Source organism: Phascolarctos cinereus, unplaced genomic scaffold (genome assembly GCF_003287225.1).
Source record: "Phascolarctos cinereus isolate Bilbo 61053 unplaced genomic scaffold, phaCin_HiC Scaffold_3;HRSCAF=262, whole genome shotgun sequence".
Taxonomy (NCBI): domain Eukaryota; kingdom Metazoa; phylum Chordata; class Mammalia; order Diprotodontia; family Phascolarctidae; genus Phascolarctos; species Phascolarctos cinereus.
In genome coordinates, this window is record NW_027555736.1 from 196,552,285 (window position 1) to 196,570,558 (window position 18,274).

At 37.1% G+C, this 18,274-nt stretch overlaps 1 long non-coding RNA gene across 1 annotated transcript in view; it reads left to right on the plus strand.

Annotated features, from left to right (window-relative positions):
- Positions 1-18,274, plus strand: part of LOC110220312 (uncharacterized) — a 233,101-nt gene that overhangs the window by 84,345 nt on the left and 130,482 nt on the right. Inside the window, exon 2 of the long non-coding RNA XR_002327838.2 lies at positions 10,199-10,393. This is a non-coding gene — a long non-coding RNA (uncharacterized LOC110220312). The remainder of the gene's footprint in view (positions 1-10,198; positions 10,394-18,274) is intronic.

Consider the following 18,274-nt stretch of genomic DNA (forward strand, 5'->3'; position numbering starts at 1 on the left):
ACTAGCTTTGTGATCACAGACAACTTCACTTTGGAAAACTTAAGTTTGCTAATTTGTAAAATAGTGTTTCTGATGAGGCAGTTAGGTGGCCCAGTGGATAAAGTGCTGGGCCTGGAGTCAGGAATTCATCTTCCTAAGTTCAAATCCAGCCTCAGACACTTATTACCTGTGTGACCCTAGGCAGATGACTTAACCCGATTTGGATCAGTTTCCTCACCTATAAAATGAGCAGGAGAAGGAAATGGCAAGCCACTCCTGTATCTTTGCTAAGAAAACTCCAAATGGAGCATCTTAGGACGTGAGTGAAAATGACTTAAGAACGACAGTGTTTTATATATATATATATATATATATATATGTGTGTGTGTGTGTGTGTGTGTGTGTGTGTGTATAAAATGTATATATATATATATGTGTGTATATGTATATATACACACACACATATATATATATTCCCAGTATAATCCTTCAAATGAACCCTCAACAACCACACACACAACACTTGTAACACAGAAAAAAATAGTTTAGTGAAATCAATGAGTACCACAAATATGTCTTACAGTGTATATAATATTCCACAGCTGTTGCCCCTCCCTCCCTCCTTCCTTCATCTCTCTATCCAAAAGAAGGCAAGTATGTTTCATCATATATTCTTTGGGGCTAAGATTAGTTATTACAGTTAATCAGCATTTGGCCGACTTTCAGTGTTATTTTCATTTCCCTTATTGTAGTCTTTGTATATATTGCTCTTCTGGCTTAGCTCACTGTACTTTGGATCAATTCATAAAGGACTTCTCATGTTTCTCTGAATTCTGTGTAATTATTGATTTATATAATAAATGATTAAATTATAATGGAGTATTATAGAAATATATTACAATTTGTTTTTGGTATTTTCCAATCAATGAACATTATATTTCCAATATTTCGCTGCCACAAATAATGCAACTATTGACATTTTGATATATATGGGACCTTCAGATGCTTCTTTCTGTTTTTGACCTTGGAGTATATGCCCAGTGATGGGGACTGTTGGGTCAAAGTATATGAAGAGTTTAGTAGTTTTTTTTTTCTGGAATAATTCTAAATTATCTTCCAGAATCCTTAGACTAATTTAGAATGATACAGCATATTAGTTTTCCTTCTTCTTACCTCTGCTCTAACACCAATTTCCATATTTTATTATTTTTGCCAATTTTACTTACTACCAAATTTTTAGGTCAAGTATTACTTACTGTCTCCATTCCCTCTTTATACTCCCTATAATGTGATATCTATCCGTACCACATCACTTTAACAGATTCAGAGTACCAATCACATTCTTCTTGACAGATGAAGGACTTTTTTCTCATTTCTTTTTATCCTTCACACTTTCATGGCATGTGAGATTATTGTCTGCCCCTTCATTCTTTTTTCCTCCATTAGCCCCTATTACAGTATAATGTCCTGTTTCCCTTTCTGCATCTGTGATAGGTTCCTTTCCTTCTTCTTTTCTGGTCTAAATGTTTCCCAAGACTCAAGACTCAACCCTCTAAACTTTTCTCTTTACATTTTTACTTCAGAAAAGTCAGCCATTCTTGTGAATTTAACAGATTACTCTTAAATCAACAGAATACTCAAATTAAATCTGTACCTTTTGGGGTTGGAAAAAGGAAGGGAATAAGTGTTTATATAGTGCTTACCATGTGCCAGGTAAGTGCTAAGCACTTTACAAGTATTGTCTCATTTTATTATTTACTTGACCTATTAATGTAGAGTCATGGCATCCCTTCACAAGTCAATGTAACAAAAATACAATACCTAATTTCTCTAATTCCATCATAGTAATCACGTAGGTTTAGAACACTTAAGTCTCTTTAACTCATTCCTTTTCTTCATCCTTTGTAGCCAATCATCAAAATCTTTCCTTAAATTCATCTAAAGCATTTGTTTTTCCTTTTTCATTTCTACTACCAGTGGTGTAGTCTAGCTTCTCGTTATCTCATTCCTGAATCCCTTTACCTCTGATCTCTTCCACTTCCAACTTATCATGCAAACTATCCCATTGTTATCTTCTGAAAACAGCATTTTTTAAAAGACTTATTTTTAAAAAATCCTTAAGATGTCTCATTCTATGCAGGATAAATCTCCAGTTTCTCAGTGTGGCACTGAAATCCTACTTAATCCAACTTCAAAATACCTTTCCGATTTTATTCCCCAATACTCCCCAACCTAATTCTTTGCTCGAAACCATTTTCCTTACTGTCCCTAAGACACTTGACTTACTCTTAGCTATATATACTTTCACCCATGCTATACTCCCTATCTGGAAAAGTTCTTACTTGGTCCCCTTCCTAGGCAAATTTTACCAAATGTTCTTTGTACCAAAAAGCCAGCTCAATGATATATATTTGGATTCCAGCTCCAACACTTATTAGCTGCGTAACCCTAGACAAGTCATGTGGTATTTCCATGACTTCATTTCTTCATTTCAAAAGCACAGTAAAATTTAAAGGACGATATTCACACTATTAAGAATTTAAATGGACCTCATTAATATAAGAGATATGGCTTTCTTTATGAAGGATTTTTCTATCTTTTCTCCTTTTGAGAGGCTCAAACACAATCACAAATGATGACACCCATACAAATGATTCTGGTGAGGAAGAAAGAGAACAGTTTGTGTAAAGAGACAGAAATGTCTGCACATGAACCTTATCAAACAACTGTAATTTTTAAAAGATCTGTAGAGAAGTATTTGCTTCATACTACCTGATTACTGAGAAGCTTCACACCTGTATATTCATGAATATTTTAAGAAGTAGAGTTACAAGGCACTAGATATTATGAATAGTGAAAGACGTCATGGAAAAATGAAATTGATTATATCTTTACAAAAAGAAAATTATTGGTTACTGATACAGATGTAATTTTTTTTCTTTTTAATAATATTTTATTTTTTTCCCCCCAATTACATGTCAAGACAGTTATTAGCATTTATTTTTACAAGATTTTGAGTTCCAAATTTTTCTCTCCCCCCATCTCCCCTCTTCTGAAAGTGTTAGGCAATTTGATATAGGTTATGCATGTAAAACATATTTTTGTATTAGTCACAGTTGTAAAAGAAGAAACAGATAAAAAAAAACACGAGAAAGAATAAAGTAAGTGAAAAAAGTATGCTTAAGGGCAGCTAGGTGGGGCAATGGATAGAGCACCGGCCCTGGAGTCAGAAGGACTGGTCTAAATGGTCTAAACTGGTCAAATCTGGTCTCAGACCAGACCCTTGACACTTACTAGCTGTATGACCTTGGGCAAGTCATTTAACCCCAATTGCCTTGCCAAAAAACAACAACAACAACAACAAACCCCCAAACCAAAAAAAAAAGTATGCTTTCATTTACATTCTGAGCCCATCAGTTCTTTATCTGGATATAGACAGCATTTTCCTTTGTGAGTCCTTTGTACTTGTCTTAGATCATTGTGTTGTTGAGAAGAGCTGAGTCATTCATAGTTGGTCATCACACAATGTTGCTGATACTGTGTACAATGTTCTCCTGTTTCTGCTCATTTCACTTTACATCAGTTTCTACAAGTTTTTCCAGGTGTTTTTTCCCTGTTCATCATTTTTTATTGCACAATAGTATTCCTTTACATTTATATATCACAACTTGTTCAGCCTTTCCCCAACTGATAAGCATCTCCTAAATTTCTAGTGCTTTGCCACCATCAAAAGAGCTGCTATTAATATTTTTGTACATGTGGGTTCTTTTCCCTTTTTTTTATTTCTTTGGGATATAGACTTGGTAGTGGTATTGCTGGATCAAAGGGTATGCATAGTTTGATTGCCCTTTGGGAATAGTTCCAAACTGCTCTCCAGAATGGTTGGATCAGTTCACTACTCCACCAACAGTGCATTAGTGTCCCAATTTTCCCACATCCTCTCCAACATTGATCATTTTCCTTTTTTTTTTTGTCATATTAGTCAATCTGATAGGTGTGAAGTGGTATCCCAATGTTGTTTTTATTTGCATTTCCTTAATCAAAAATGATTTAGCAATTCAAAAAATGATAGAGTGATTCTTTATATACCTATAGAGAGCTTTGATTTCTTCATCTGAAAACTGCCTTGTTCATATGTTTTGTTCATTTATCAATTGGGGAATGGCTTGTATTCATATAAATTTGACTCAGTTCTCTATATATTTGAGAAATGAGACCTTTATCAGAGACACTTGCTGTAAAGATTGTTCTCAGATTTCTGCTTTCCTTCCTAATCTTGGTTGCATTGGTTTTATTTGTTCAAAAGCTTTTTAATTTAATATAATCAAAATTATGTATTTTGTATTTTGTAATGCTCTCTATCTCTTGTTTGGTTATGAACCTGTAATTAACTTACCTTCTCCTTTAAGAATTTGGATGCTATACAACTTGGTACACATATGTTTAGTATTGATATTACTTCATTGTCTATCATACCTTTTAGCAAGATGTAGTTTCCTTCCTTATCTCTTTTAATTAGGTCTATTTTTGCTTTTCCTTTGTCTGAGATCAGGATCACTACTCCTGCCTTTTTTTTTAAACTGCAACTGAAACATAATAGATTCTGCTCCATCCCCTTACCATGTGTATCTCTCTGCTTCAAGTGTGTTTCTTGTAAACAACACATTGTAGGATTCTGGTTTTTGATCCTCTCTGCTATCCATTTCTTTTTTTATGGTAGATTTCATCCCATTCGCATATTCAGTTATGGTTACTGTGTATTTCCCTCCAGCCTATTTTTCCTCCTGTTTGTCCTCTCTCTCCTTTTACCCTTTCCCTTCTCAACAGTATTTTGCTTTGGTCTACCACCTCCCTCTGCCCTCTTGTGTCATTTCCTTCCTTCATTCTTTGCCTTTAATCTCCTCCTCTCCTACTTTCCTGTTGGGTAAGAGAGGTGTCTATATTCAACTGATTGTTTATATTATCCCCTCTTTGAGCCAATGCTAATAAGAGTAAGGTTGAAGTGATGCCCATCACCCACCTTCCCATCTTTCCCTCCACTGTAACAGGTTTTTTGTGCCTCTTCATATGGAATAATTCACCCCATTCTACCTCTCTTCCTTCTGCACCCAGTGTACTTCTCTTTCTCATCCCTTAGTTATTTTCCCCTTGTAGTAGTGATTCTTGATTATAGTACTAGCTCCTTTGCCTTCTGGAATATCTTGTACCATCACCTCCAATCCTTTAAGGTTGCCACTACTAAGTCCTGTATAATCCTGATTATGACTCCCCGATTTTTTAATTATTTCTTTCTGGCCATTTGCAGTATTTTTTCCTTGACCTGATAGTTCTGTAATTTAGCTATAATGGTCCTTGGAGTTTTTATTTTGTTATCTCTTTCCTAAGGTGATCAGTGGATTTTTTTCAATGCCTATATTACCCTCTGGTTCCTGGATATCAGGGCAGTTTTCCTTGATAGTTTCTTGAAAGATGCTGACCAGGTCCTCCTTCTCATTATGGCTTTAAGATAGTCTAGTGATTCTGACATTACCTCTCCTGGATCTATTTTCTAGGTCAGGTGTTTTTCCAATGAGGTATTTTACATTTTCTTCTTTTTTTTCATTCTTATGAATTTGTTTGATTGATTCTTGATCCTTATAGAGTTGTTAGCTTCTCCTTGCTCTCTTCTAACTTTTAAGGAGTTGCTTTCCCCAGTTAGCTTTTGTACTTCCTTTTCCATTTGGCTAGCTGTACTTTTTTAGGAAGATGTTTTCTTCAGTGGATTTTTGTATCTCCTTTTCCATTCGGCCAGTTCTACTTTTAAGCAGTTGTTTTCTTTTTCCAAGTTGTTGATTCTTTTTTCATAATTCTCTTGCATCACTTTCATTTATTTTCCTTATTTTTCTTCTCTCTCTGATATGATTTTTAAGCTCCTTTATGAGCTCTTTCTTAGGTCTTTCTGGGCTTGAGACCACATCCTATTTTACTTTTGCCAATACTTGTTTTGACATTGTTGTCCTCTTCTGAGTTGGTGTCTTGGTCTTTCCTGGTACCATAATAACTTCCTATGGTCAGATTTATTATTATTATTATTATTATTATTATTATTATTATTATTATTATTATTATTATTGCTGATCTTTTTTGGCCTTTTACCTTTTTTTTAAAATTTGAGCTCTGCTCCTGGGGTACAAGGGGAACTGTCTCAGGCTACCTCTGCCAATGGCTGCAAGTCCTGGCTATTTATGTGGTGCTGCACTAATGTTGCCCTGAGTTCCATGGGAGACCCTCGTGTATGGTGCTGCACTGAGGGGGTAAGATGGGGGTGGCTGGCACTGCTGGAGGCTGTAGGGGTCTGGTTTATTTGGTGCTGAACAAGGGTCCTAGTGCTGGTGTATGACATAAGCTGAGTCCAGTGTTATATTTGTGTGTTTCCCCGGGGTTACACTGAAGTACATGGTGGTCTGGCCTCTGGAGGTTGCCTGTTTGCCTGGAGCTATGCTGAAACCAGCACTAGTGGCTTCCTGTTTGCTTTGGCACCTGTCAGGTTGGCATCTACATGTTTGTCCCAGGCTGTGCTGAAGCATGGGGAGGTCTGGCTACTGGAGGATGTCTATTTCTCCAGGGCTATGCTGAAGTACATGGTGGTTCTCAGAGCTGGAACCTGTTGCTTCCTCTGGCTATGCTGAGGCTTGTTGGGGATCCTGGGATTGGCATTCCATAGCACTGGGGCTCAGGATCTCCCACTGGTTTGTATTAACCAGTCTAGAACCAGCCTCTAATCTGTGAGTAGCCAGGGCTGCACAAAGCAGGCCAGAGGCAGGAAATCAGGACAGAAATAGAAGTTTAATTTCAAAGTGAGAAAATGCTTGCTATAGGTGTAATTTCCGAATCAGCTATGTAGCCAAAGCTTAGACAGAACAAAGGTTAATATGAACCTTAATTAGTAGAAATGATAAAGATGAGAAGGCATTGTATACAATTGTATACAGCAGCTCCAACATGATCTCTTCAAAAAAATTGTTAACTCCAAAAAATTGGGAAATGGATAACAGTTTAATCATCACCACTCTATAGAGAAGTTTAACCAATGTGAAGATGTCACCACAATAAGAAGGCCAAAAGAATCTCAAAATTGCTTCAGCCAACATTTTTGCTTCTTGTCAAATGAAACAGTGAAGCAAAAAGGCCAACAGTGGCACAGGGTGCAAATTTGTAAGCAAAGGAGAGGGATGAAAGATTCTGAATACTACCATCTCACAAAATAACAACCAAAATAGTGACAGGTATTAAGGGCTGTACAGGGTCCCCTGAACTTGATACAGGGAAAATGAGCCTAGAGAAAGTGTGGGAAGACACTGTACTGATCCAGACCATCACTTCCTGATCCCCCTTGATCTTAGTGTCTTCCCTCTGTTCCGCCTCTCTCTGATTTATCCTGTCTACATCTTGTTTGTATATACCTATTAGACTGTGAGCTCCTTGAAAGCAGGAATTGTGTTCTGCTTTTCTTTTAACTCTAGCCCTTAGCACAGTGACTGACACATAGTGGGCACTGAATAAATGTTTATTTACTCACTGATTGTTCTGAAAGTATTTAAAGATTAAGCTGGAAGTATGCTAAGTGCTTTACAAATATCTCATTTGATTCTCACAACAATCCCATGAGGTAGGTGCTGTTATTACCCCTATTCTACAGTTGAGGAAACTGAGGCAGATAGATCACTTTTGAACTCTGGTCTTCCTGACTCCAGCCCTATTGCTCTATCTACTGTGTCACCTAGCTTCTTCACAATAATAGCTAGATATAGCACTTCAAGGAATGCAAAGCACTTTTCAAATATAACCTGTTTTGATCCTCACAACAACTCTAGGAGGTAGATGATATTGTTATCATCCCCATTTTTATGAATGAGGAAATTGAGGCAACAGAAATTAAGTGACTTGCCCTAGGTAATGCAGATAAGAATTGGCTGAGTCCAGATTCCAATTTAGGTCTTCTGACTCTAGGTCCAATGCTCTGTCCAGTGTTTATGCAGTAAACATTTATGACAATAGAACCACCACATTTGGACCATAAACCACTCAGTACCTTATGTATTATATGAGGAAAAAAATGGCATTTAAGAAGATAGCTTGGAATAGTGACTGGCCTTGACTAAATATTAACATGAGAAATTAATGCTCGAGTGTGAAGGCACCAAGGAATCAGTTTTTTCAGATATGTCCGAAATGAAGTTATTCTATAATGTAAAAAAAAAAGATAAATGATAATATTGTCTTCTAAAAGTAATTGAGATTATATCAGCCCATATGCCTGCTTTTATATTTCTATAAAATGTGTACAACAATGGTCAGTGACCATTTTTTTGAGTATTCTGGGTGAAAATAAGGGAAGGGAACAGGTAAGTTTTCACAAGTTGTTTTCTGTAGTAGGTCACATCTTCACAGTTACACATTCGATAGTCTACAATCATTTTTTATTAAATATTTACTAAGTTTCAGGCTCAGTGCTAAGCAATGAGAAACAAAGAAAGGCAGAAACAATATTTGTCCTCAAGGAGCTTGCTTCTAATTCTAATGGGGGAAAACTAATTGTATAGCAAATAGGCAAATCCCTTATCACCATCACTCATAAACCTCTCCTCTGAGGTTCAGGTCAATTGGTATCTACCACAAAATCAAAATTTGGGTAACTTTTATCGTCCAACCTCCAGAACATGCCTTTCATTTCTTCAATGAGTTCTCTGTTTGGTTCACAGTCTTTCTTTCCTCCTGCCCTCATCTCAGGGGATTCTGACATATATATTATTATTCTCTCAAATACCATGACCTCTCAGCAATTCCCAGGGTTGTTGTGTGTCACATGATATTTCATAAGTAAAAATGCTTTGTAAAGCTTAAAGCCCTACATAAATGCTTGGTTTAGTAGTAGTAGTAGTAGTAGCAGCAGTAGTAGTAGTAGTAGTAGTAGTAGTAGTAGTAGTAGTAGTAGTAGTAGTAGTAGTAGTAGTAGTAGTAGCAGCAGCAGCAGCAGTAGTAGTAGTAGTAGTAGTAGTAGTAGTAGTAGTAGTATAGTAGTAGTAGTAGTAGTAGTTATTGCAGTAGTACTTGTATGATTTTTCCAACTTCAGTAGAATAGATACTTGGAAAATTGAAGGAGGAAATAAATTTAAAGCTAGACTAAATGAACATCATTTATTCATAGCTGGCCAGTTATTGTTTGTTCCAAAAAAGCTTGGCCTCTAGAGATGATAGCCCTTCTGGAGAGAAAATCCTTATATAGATGATTCACTGAAATAGCTAAAGGTCAACCCCATGGATTCTCAGCAAAGATAGACATAGAAAGGATCACTTATTCTCCCATGGAAAATTAAAATCACCTTGTGATACTTACAGCCAAGTAAACAAGCATTTTTTAAGCGTCTACCATAAGCACTAGGTACAAACAAGGTCTGTAGAAGATGCGTTGAGGTAACCTCTGAGATAAGGCTTTAAAGCATTAAAAACCATTAAAAGGGATTCAGGAAAGGCTTCTTAAAGAAGATGGAATTTTAGCTGAGAATTGAGGAAGCCATAAAGTAGAGGTGATGAATAAGAAAATTTCTGGCATTAGTGACAGCAGGTGAAAATGCAGTAAGTGGGGAGATATAGTATCTTGTGCAAGGAACAGAGAGGAGGCCATTGTCATTGAATTATATGTAGAGTTAAGAAGAGAGTAAAGAGATTAAGTATATATAAGGACTGGGAAGGTAGTAGGAGGCCAAGTTATAAAGGTTTTTAAATGCCAAGCATAGGGTTTTATATTTGATATGGGAGGTGATAGGGAACCAATGAGATGTTATCAAATGGGGAATGATAAGGAAAGAGTGGGAGAAAGGGGAAGAGAGGTACAGGAAAATAGCTAGCATTGGTGGACAAATCAGGTTAGGATTTGTAAAGGATGGAAAACAAATGTTTGTAGGCAGTAGCAAAACAGACGGTAGACAGGAAGAAATTTAAAATCGGAGTGACAATAGAGAGGGCAATCTTCTGGAAATGATAAAATTGAATGGAGTCACTGGTGCCTGTAGACGGGTTGACCTTTCAAAGAACAACGTCCATCTTTTCATGTCAGATAGTGGTGAAGGCGGAGAAAGTGAAAGAAGACATCTGAGTGATATGAAATGAAGAGGGGATAAAAGGGAACTCTTGGTGAATGGTCTCATTTTTTTTTTTCATGGACTCCTGTGATGGTCAGAAGCCAATGGGGGAAAAGAATCTTTATAGCCCCATGCCTACTGGAACTTCTCCCTGTTTCCATTATGAGACAAGTAGAGTATGACCCACAAGCAACCAGAGTGCAAGCAGACGCTAGTGCACGCCACATGTAGAAGGCCCGACAAGAAACAGTTTGATGACATTGCCAGGCATTGGCAGCCCTCTAGCATGGAAGGTGAGTTGCTTTACCATGCATGTGCCACCTCTGTTCCCTATGTGTGTGTGACCCTCCATTTGTGTGCCCTGGCCTTACTCCTTAGGTAAATACACTGCTCCCACTGATGCTGTGTGTTGATAGGAAAATGCCCCCCACAATTTTGTTTGGAATCTTGTTTCTGCTTTTCTTGCTGTATCATGAAGTCAAATGCCTTTGCTTTGAACTGTTGTCTCTGACTAATAGAAACAAACACATTTATAAGGGCTTGTGAGCCATAGTTTTGACTGGTTTTCACAAGAAACCCATGTTAATTCCATGGGTTTTTGAAGTTCTTTTCTTACCTTGCTTGAGTTAATAGTTACAGTTAACTTGGCCAGGATCTGGAAATATTAGAATAGAAAGTAAAAGGAGGGTGGTAACGCATTAGGAAAAATGTTGTTTGTGCTTTTATTTTATAGAAAAGACATGGTAATTTAATTAGACAATACCACCCTTTTCAAAGGAAAATTCTAATTTCTAATGTAGGACATATTAAGCCATCCCCCTTTCTATTTTATAGGTACTCCTTTGTTCAAACTGGGGGAACATGCCTTTTAAGAACTAGCAGCTTTGAAGGTTAATATTTTACTTGCTATACTCTTACCCTTTCTGTAGTGTTGGCAATAGATGCTTTTAATGGCATCCTGATTTCAGGGCTTTTAACAATTCAGCCTAATTTCTAAATACATATATGGTCAATGGATATGAACAATCAGTTCTCAGAAGAATTGTCTCATATCAAAAATAACTGAGGTTTCACCTCACACACAGCAAACTGTCAAGATGACAAAAAATGGAAGCAGGTCAATGGGAGGGCTGTGGAAATACAGAATGATATACTTTTGGTGGAATTGTGAATTGGCCCAATCATTCTGAAAAGCAATTTGGGATTATGCTAAGAAAATTAATAAATGTCTATATTTGACCCAGAGTTCTCACTGCTAGACATGTGCCTCAAGGAGGTTAAAGATAGAAAGAAAGGTCCATGTACACCCAGATTTTTAGAGCAGCACTTTTTTTTTTAAAGCAGCAAATATCTAGAAATGGTAGATGTTTATCAATGGGGGATGGCTAAGCAAATATTTGTACATAAACACAATGGAATTTAATTGCACTGTAAGAAATGATGAATCTGAAGAATATAGAAAGCATGAAAAAACATAAACTGATGCAGAGTGAAGTAAAATAGAACCAGGAAAATAATGTCTATAACAATTGCAACAATGTGAATGGGAAGAACAAAAATAACAAAAACAAAACTGAACCCTGAACAATTATAACCAAGATTGTGCCCAAAGAGAGGAGAAAATCTCCCTCCCTTCTTTGTATTGGTAAGAGACTATGAGATTGGAACATTGCATATACTAACTCAGTTGATGTGTGGTTAGTTTTTTTTTTTTAACATTTTTTCTTTTCCCTCTCTTATTTGTATTCTGTTATAAGGAATGGTTTTCTGGGAGGAGGAAGTAGTGAAAGGATATAATGGGAAATTAAGGAGATATAAAATGAAAAACTTAATTTAAATTTAAAACTGTCCCCTATGTTTTTGGACGATAACTGAGTTTTGGGAAGTACTTTCGGAGGTTGCTGGTCTTCTGTTACCTTGGCTGGTGGGCAATGTTGAAATAGCTGTATTGGTAGCGGCCAAGCCTCAGTTCTCAATCATTAGGCATCAGTGAAATAATCACTGTACTATACACAAACAAGAGTCTCCTTTTCAGAAGCACAAAACAAGGCCTGTTTAACTTCTGCCACTTCACAGTGTTTTTGGTGAACTAGACAAAGAGGACTTACTGTTCTAAGTGAAAGGTAGATTAAAAAGCAAAATAAAGCTACTGCAACATATTCCCATGCTTCTGCCCTGAATATTTAAAAATCATGTTCACATCTGTTGCATCCAAATGCCTAACCTGATTTGTAGGGATAAATGGGTTAGATAACCAACAACAGTGGCCTGCTGGCAAATGATTACAGTAGTTGATTACTTCTATAAACGGCCAGAAATCACCTTTGCTTCTCAAATTACTTCTCCAAGCTCTTGCTAAAATTGTTTAATTGTTGTGAAGGCAGCACACAGGAATTAGGTCCTCACAGTTCTTGTCTAGAGACTCTGGGGAATTTTGAAAGAAAAGAAAATGATTAAAACCAGAATGTTACCCATTTTTTTTTTATACTCAGGCTAATGGGGATATAGGAAGCCCTAGTCGTTCTGAAAGGCCTATGTAATCTGGGGATTTACAAAGCAAATTGGAGAAAAGTAAAAACTCTGTTTTGTAGATGTCTTATAGGGTCACTTGATATCATTGTCTAACATGAATAGTCAATAATATTGATGTCAGGAAGAAATCAAGCTCAAATATAATTTTCCCCTCAGAAATCACCATAGCATAGTGGAAAGAGTACTAGAATTAGGATTAGAAGGCCTTAGGTCAAGCCTTATTTCTGTCAGTTACTTGGAGATTTCGCTTAGTTCTCTGAGCTTCAAAATCTTTATAAAGTAAGATAATATTTTTTAAAGGAGGTTATTGTGAGATGATGATAATGATAGCTAATACATTAAGGTATAAAAAGAATTATTTATATGTTATATCACTTTGTCATCATAAGAACTGTTATTATCTCCACTTTATATATGAAGAAGCTGAGGCACACAAAGGTTAAGTGACTTACCCAGGGTCACACAGTAGGTGTCTGAAGCAGGATTTAACTTCAGATCTCCTGACTCCAACTTCAACAGTTGATCTCCTGCACTCTCCAGCTAATGTATGTGAAAATGCTTTGTATAGTGCTATAATACCATGAGGTATTAGTTTTACTATTTCTTTCATATCAGCAGACTCAACTAAGTTTAGGAAAGCTGTGGGAGTTTCTTTATAATACCATAAAGAGGGGGGATTGATTACTATTTACAAATATTGACATAGCCTTAAATCTGACAGCAGCAACAAAATGTATTAACTGATTTTAAAGCATTTCAAAATTTTGATAACTAATAACTGCTTTCCTCTTTTTACTTGGTCAAAATGTTACTGATGAAATGATGACTTTGGATGGACAATGGGGCTTACCGGAATTTTAGGTTATTTTCATAAGAAGCATCAATTTGCTCAATAGGGCCTAAAGCTAGGATTATGTCGTGCCTGGATAGACTCAAAGTGGAGTTGTAGATTCCTGAAAAAGGGCATGTGTGGATATACACAAACCATTTGTATGTATATATGTATAAATATATGTACGTATACATGTGTGTATATATGTGTATGTGTATATTCTTACATATACACATGCACAAGTAAAATCATTGGCTATTTAATTGTTATGGTTAGAGTTGGGCAACAGGTTAACTTGTACTAACCTTTGGCTACTGTCTCCATACTCCTTTCTCTCAAAGGTACAAAGGAACAAGACAGAACAGTACTTAGAAAGTAATTGTCCCATTGTCATTTCAGACTCCATATGCGCAAAGCTGAACTCACCATCTCTTCCTCCAAGTTGTTTTCCCTCTCCAATTTCCCATTTCTGTTAATGGGTATTTGATTCCTCCAGTCCCTCAGTTTTCAGGACACTTAACTAGCCTTTGTGGACCTTTATCTCTCCATTGTCTTCCATATTCAACATCACCAAGTTCTGTTGTCTTCCTGTGCTCTCTTGAACTAATCTATTTCTCTCCATTCACATGACCATCCCTATAATCAAGGCCCTCACATCTTTAGTTTGTTTAATTGTGAGCAAAAAAAAAAAATCAGCCAAAGCTGGTTTGAGAAACGGCTCTTTGCATCCGTTTGACCAGAGTTCTGTGTTGTAATCAATTGAAACTTACAGCAAAGTTAATGATACATTTGTTTAATGATATTCACAATAGTTTTTGTACTACATTATAATCAGGTATAAATGACAAATTCACATAAATGACTATAATTAGTATTACTTTTATCCCCACATTCAAACTAAGTATTTCTAGAATCGATAAGAGAAAAGAGAAAAAGGCAGAAGGAGGGTAGAGAAGGAAGCATCTCTGAGACTTCTTTTCAGACCTCTGGATCTGTAGCTTTGCTGGAATCAAGGCAGCCATGGTCTCTTCTTTCTCTGCATGAGATTCCTATCATATTTTTTTTCTTAGAAAGAGAATCCATCCAGGGAAATTGATCTTTGCTTTGATTTTCCTCTTACTGACTTTTTTTGAGAATATTCGTATGCCTGAGTTTCTCTATGATTTTATTGATCTAGGTACTACCCCTAGTGGTATAGATGACAGTCCATCCATACGGCTTATTCCAAGTTCACATATACCTGTAAATAATCCATAGGGATTTGCCCAAAGTGTTGGGGGGCCTTCTTCCAGCACTCAGATCCATCTTCCATATGTCTAAAAAAGTTATTTTCCTAAAATTCAGGTCTGATTATGTCACTCCTTTTTCTCGATCTCCTTCTTCCTTTGGGATCAAATATAAACTCTTCTGTTTGGCATTTAAGCCCTTCACATCCTGATCCTTATCTTTTTTTTTAAAATCAATTCTCACCTTTATCCATTCTGTGGTCCAGCCAGCCTTCTAGCCACTCCTCACACACAACACACTGTCATCCATCTCCAGGCTTCTGCTCTGGCTCTCCTTCATGACCTTAATGCACTCCCTTCTCTCCTCTGCTGCTACAAATCCCTCATTTCCTTCCAAATTCTCCTCAAGTGCTACCTTTTACAAGAAGCTTTTCCAGATCCCCTCAATTTCTAGTGGTCTACTCCTACCCCTAATTTCCTTGTATTCATTTTGTGTATACTTTGTATATACAAGCTATCTCCCTCAATAGACCGTAAGCTTCCTGAGGGCAGGAAAGATTTCATCTTCATATCCCCAGTGCCTTGCTCAGTGTGTAGTATATAGTAAGCACCTAATAAAGACTCAATTATTGAATGATTTCTCTATATCTTGATGATTATTGTCATTGTTGTTGTTTGTCCTTCGTTTTTGAAGAACATGGCATTAGGAAGGTTATGCCATGACTTGCAAGTGAATTGGATTTGAGTGAGGGAAGGCTGCGCAATGTTACCAGCCCCACTTTCTCCTCCAGAGCCATCTGGGTCCATACATAGATAGGAGTGGAACCCTGAAGGATATGGCATGGTTATGTCACATGACCTGCCCACCTTCTATTCAGGTCATCTATACCTTTGCTTTGTTTCGTAGGCACAATTCTTCATTCTTACTGTGTTACAAACTACTCATTTCCGGCACATCTCTATTTACTTTTGTATGATCATCAACTTTATTTTAAAACCCTAATATTCTATGCCTTAAAATCATCCATGATTTCTTGAAGAATTTTGTTTATTTAGTAGCCTCATCTGTAAAATGGGGATAATGGTAGCCCCTACCTTGTAGGGTTGTAGTAAGGATCAAATGAGTGAACACAGATAGCACTTTGCACGTCTTAAACTACCCTATAAAAATACCTTATAAATTTTTTTTAAAAAATTATTATCATTATTATTATTATTATTATTATTAAGTATTGCAGTGGCTATAAAAAGCTAGAGGGAAGCAAAAAGATATTTTATATTCCTGGAAATTTGGGTGATAGAAAATGAGGAGGGATCATAGAATTTAGAGCTGAAATGAACCTTAGAGATCACTTACTCTAACCTGCTCATTTCACAGATGAGGAAGCTGAGGTCTAGGGAGTGGAAATGAATTGCTCCATGTTTCACACAGATGGTAAGGGGTCAAGCCAGGATTTCAGCTTTGATTCTCTGACTCCAAACCCACTGGAATGGATCTCCTCTCTATACTGTGCCAGACTGCCCCCAGAGAGGGGGCAGGAGCATGGATGCAGAAAGAGAGCAGAACAGGGTGTCAGTCTTTCCCTGTTTGAAATTTTCCCTGTGATGGATGCCCTATAATAATTATTTCCTGTAGAACTGAATTATGTTGAACTATTTCTTGCCACCTGTACCCTCTTCTTCTTTTTTCCTCTTGTGAAGTAATGTCCCATCCACTCACCCTCATCTTCTCACCTCTGAGTTGATATGGATGCCCTTGGTAAGCTTTGCAAGTACAGGTCAGGTTGTGGCCATGAGAACATAATGTCTATGAGTTCTGGAGTTTGAGGAGTAATGATTGTGATTGCTAGATAGAGCTAATACGTGTCCCTCCTTCAGTGGTAGTGATTCCTGCCCCTCCCCTTACCATCTCCCAAATTACCTGAGCATTGACCTTGCATACATTTTTGGTTACTATCTTTGCTTTTCTACTTGTATTCCCGGTACTTGGCACACAATAAGTATACGTTTTTTTTTTCAATCATTCATTCATTCTGTGTGTACATATTATTTTTCCTTGATACAACATTAGCTCCTTGAGATCATAGACTGCTTGTTTTTTGTTGTTGTAGTAGGTGAGAAGCACAATAACTGACATGTAAGGGGATAGGGACTGGACCCATGATGTCATTTGTATAGGAAATTCCCCACTGCCCATTCAGGGTACCTGCTCTGCAATTTATAGTCTTAGAGATGCCTGGAGCATCAAGGCTCAAGACTGTACCACTAGTATGTGGCAGAGGGGGGACCTGAATTCAGATCTTCTTGGCTTTGAGGCTAACCCTTTATCCATTACACCACACCATCAGTGTTCCAAGTTCTCCTTCATCACCTGTCATTTGGATAATTGCAATAATACTCTAGGTGGCTTTGGATTTCTTTCCATTCCAATCCATTTTGCACATCATTAAATTTCTAGCTTTACTACGTCAAAAGATTCATGATTCATCAATTTCAGGACCCTTTTCACCAGGACAAATAACCCCTCTATCACTGTAGACATTTTTCCTAAATTGTTTGACCAAAACACTCCCCCTCAAAAAATCCATCACCTTGTGGCCAGTCTTCTGTTGATAAGCCTCTCAGAAACTGGCTAGGTTAATTCTCAAACTATGTATACCCCCCAAAATTGGGGACCATGGCTGAAGTCTTCCCAGTTTTCCAGTACTTTCTAATGCTTAAGGATCACTAATATAGCTTTTAGAAAACCTAGAGTCTCTTCTACACTAGCAATGAATAGGACTTCAGTGGAAAAGATTGCTAAACTGAGATTACTAAAGTGATCTCTATTATATCACTCATACTAAAACACTACCATGACTATCTAATGATAATAATAATGGTGGTGCAGTGGATAGAGTCCTAGCCCTGGAAGTCAGGAAGATCTGAGTTTAGCTCTGTGATCCTGGGCAAGTCACTTAAACTGCTATTTGCCTCAGTTTCCTCACCTGTAAAATGGGGATAATAATAATACCTACCTCCCATGTTTGTGGTAAGGATCTAATGAGATAATAATTTTAATGCGCTTAAGCACAATGACTGGCACATCTAATAAGCACTACATAAATTTTAGTTATTGTTATTATCAGAATAAAAACCTTTAGAGCTTCCAAAATGCTTTCACATACGTTATCTCATTTTGTCCTTATAACAGTCTTCATAGATAGGCAAGCTCCATTTTCTAGATTAGAAAACAAAAGTTCAGGGAGCCCAAATTATCCAAAGTCACTCATTTAATCAGTGGCAGAGCTTGGAATTTTGGTTTTGTGCCCTTCCCAGTCTCCTATGCTTACTTTATTCAAAACAACCTCAATGGCTTCTTTTAACCTCTAGGATCAAATATGAACCCCTCTGTTTGGTTTTAAAGCCCTTCATAAGCTAGGGTTCTCTCCCCTCCCCCAACCTTTCCAATCTCCTTCTGCCTCAGTCTCCCTCTACATATTCTGTGATCCAGTGACCCTGGCCTCCTCCCTGTTTCTCACACATGCTCTTTCTAGACTGAGCATTTTCACATCGAGCACTTTATCACTATCCTCCCACTTTCC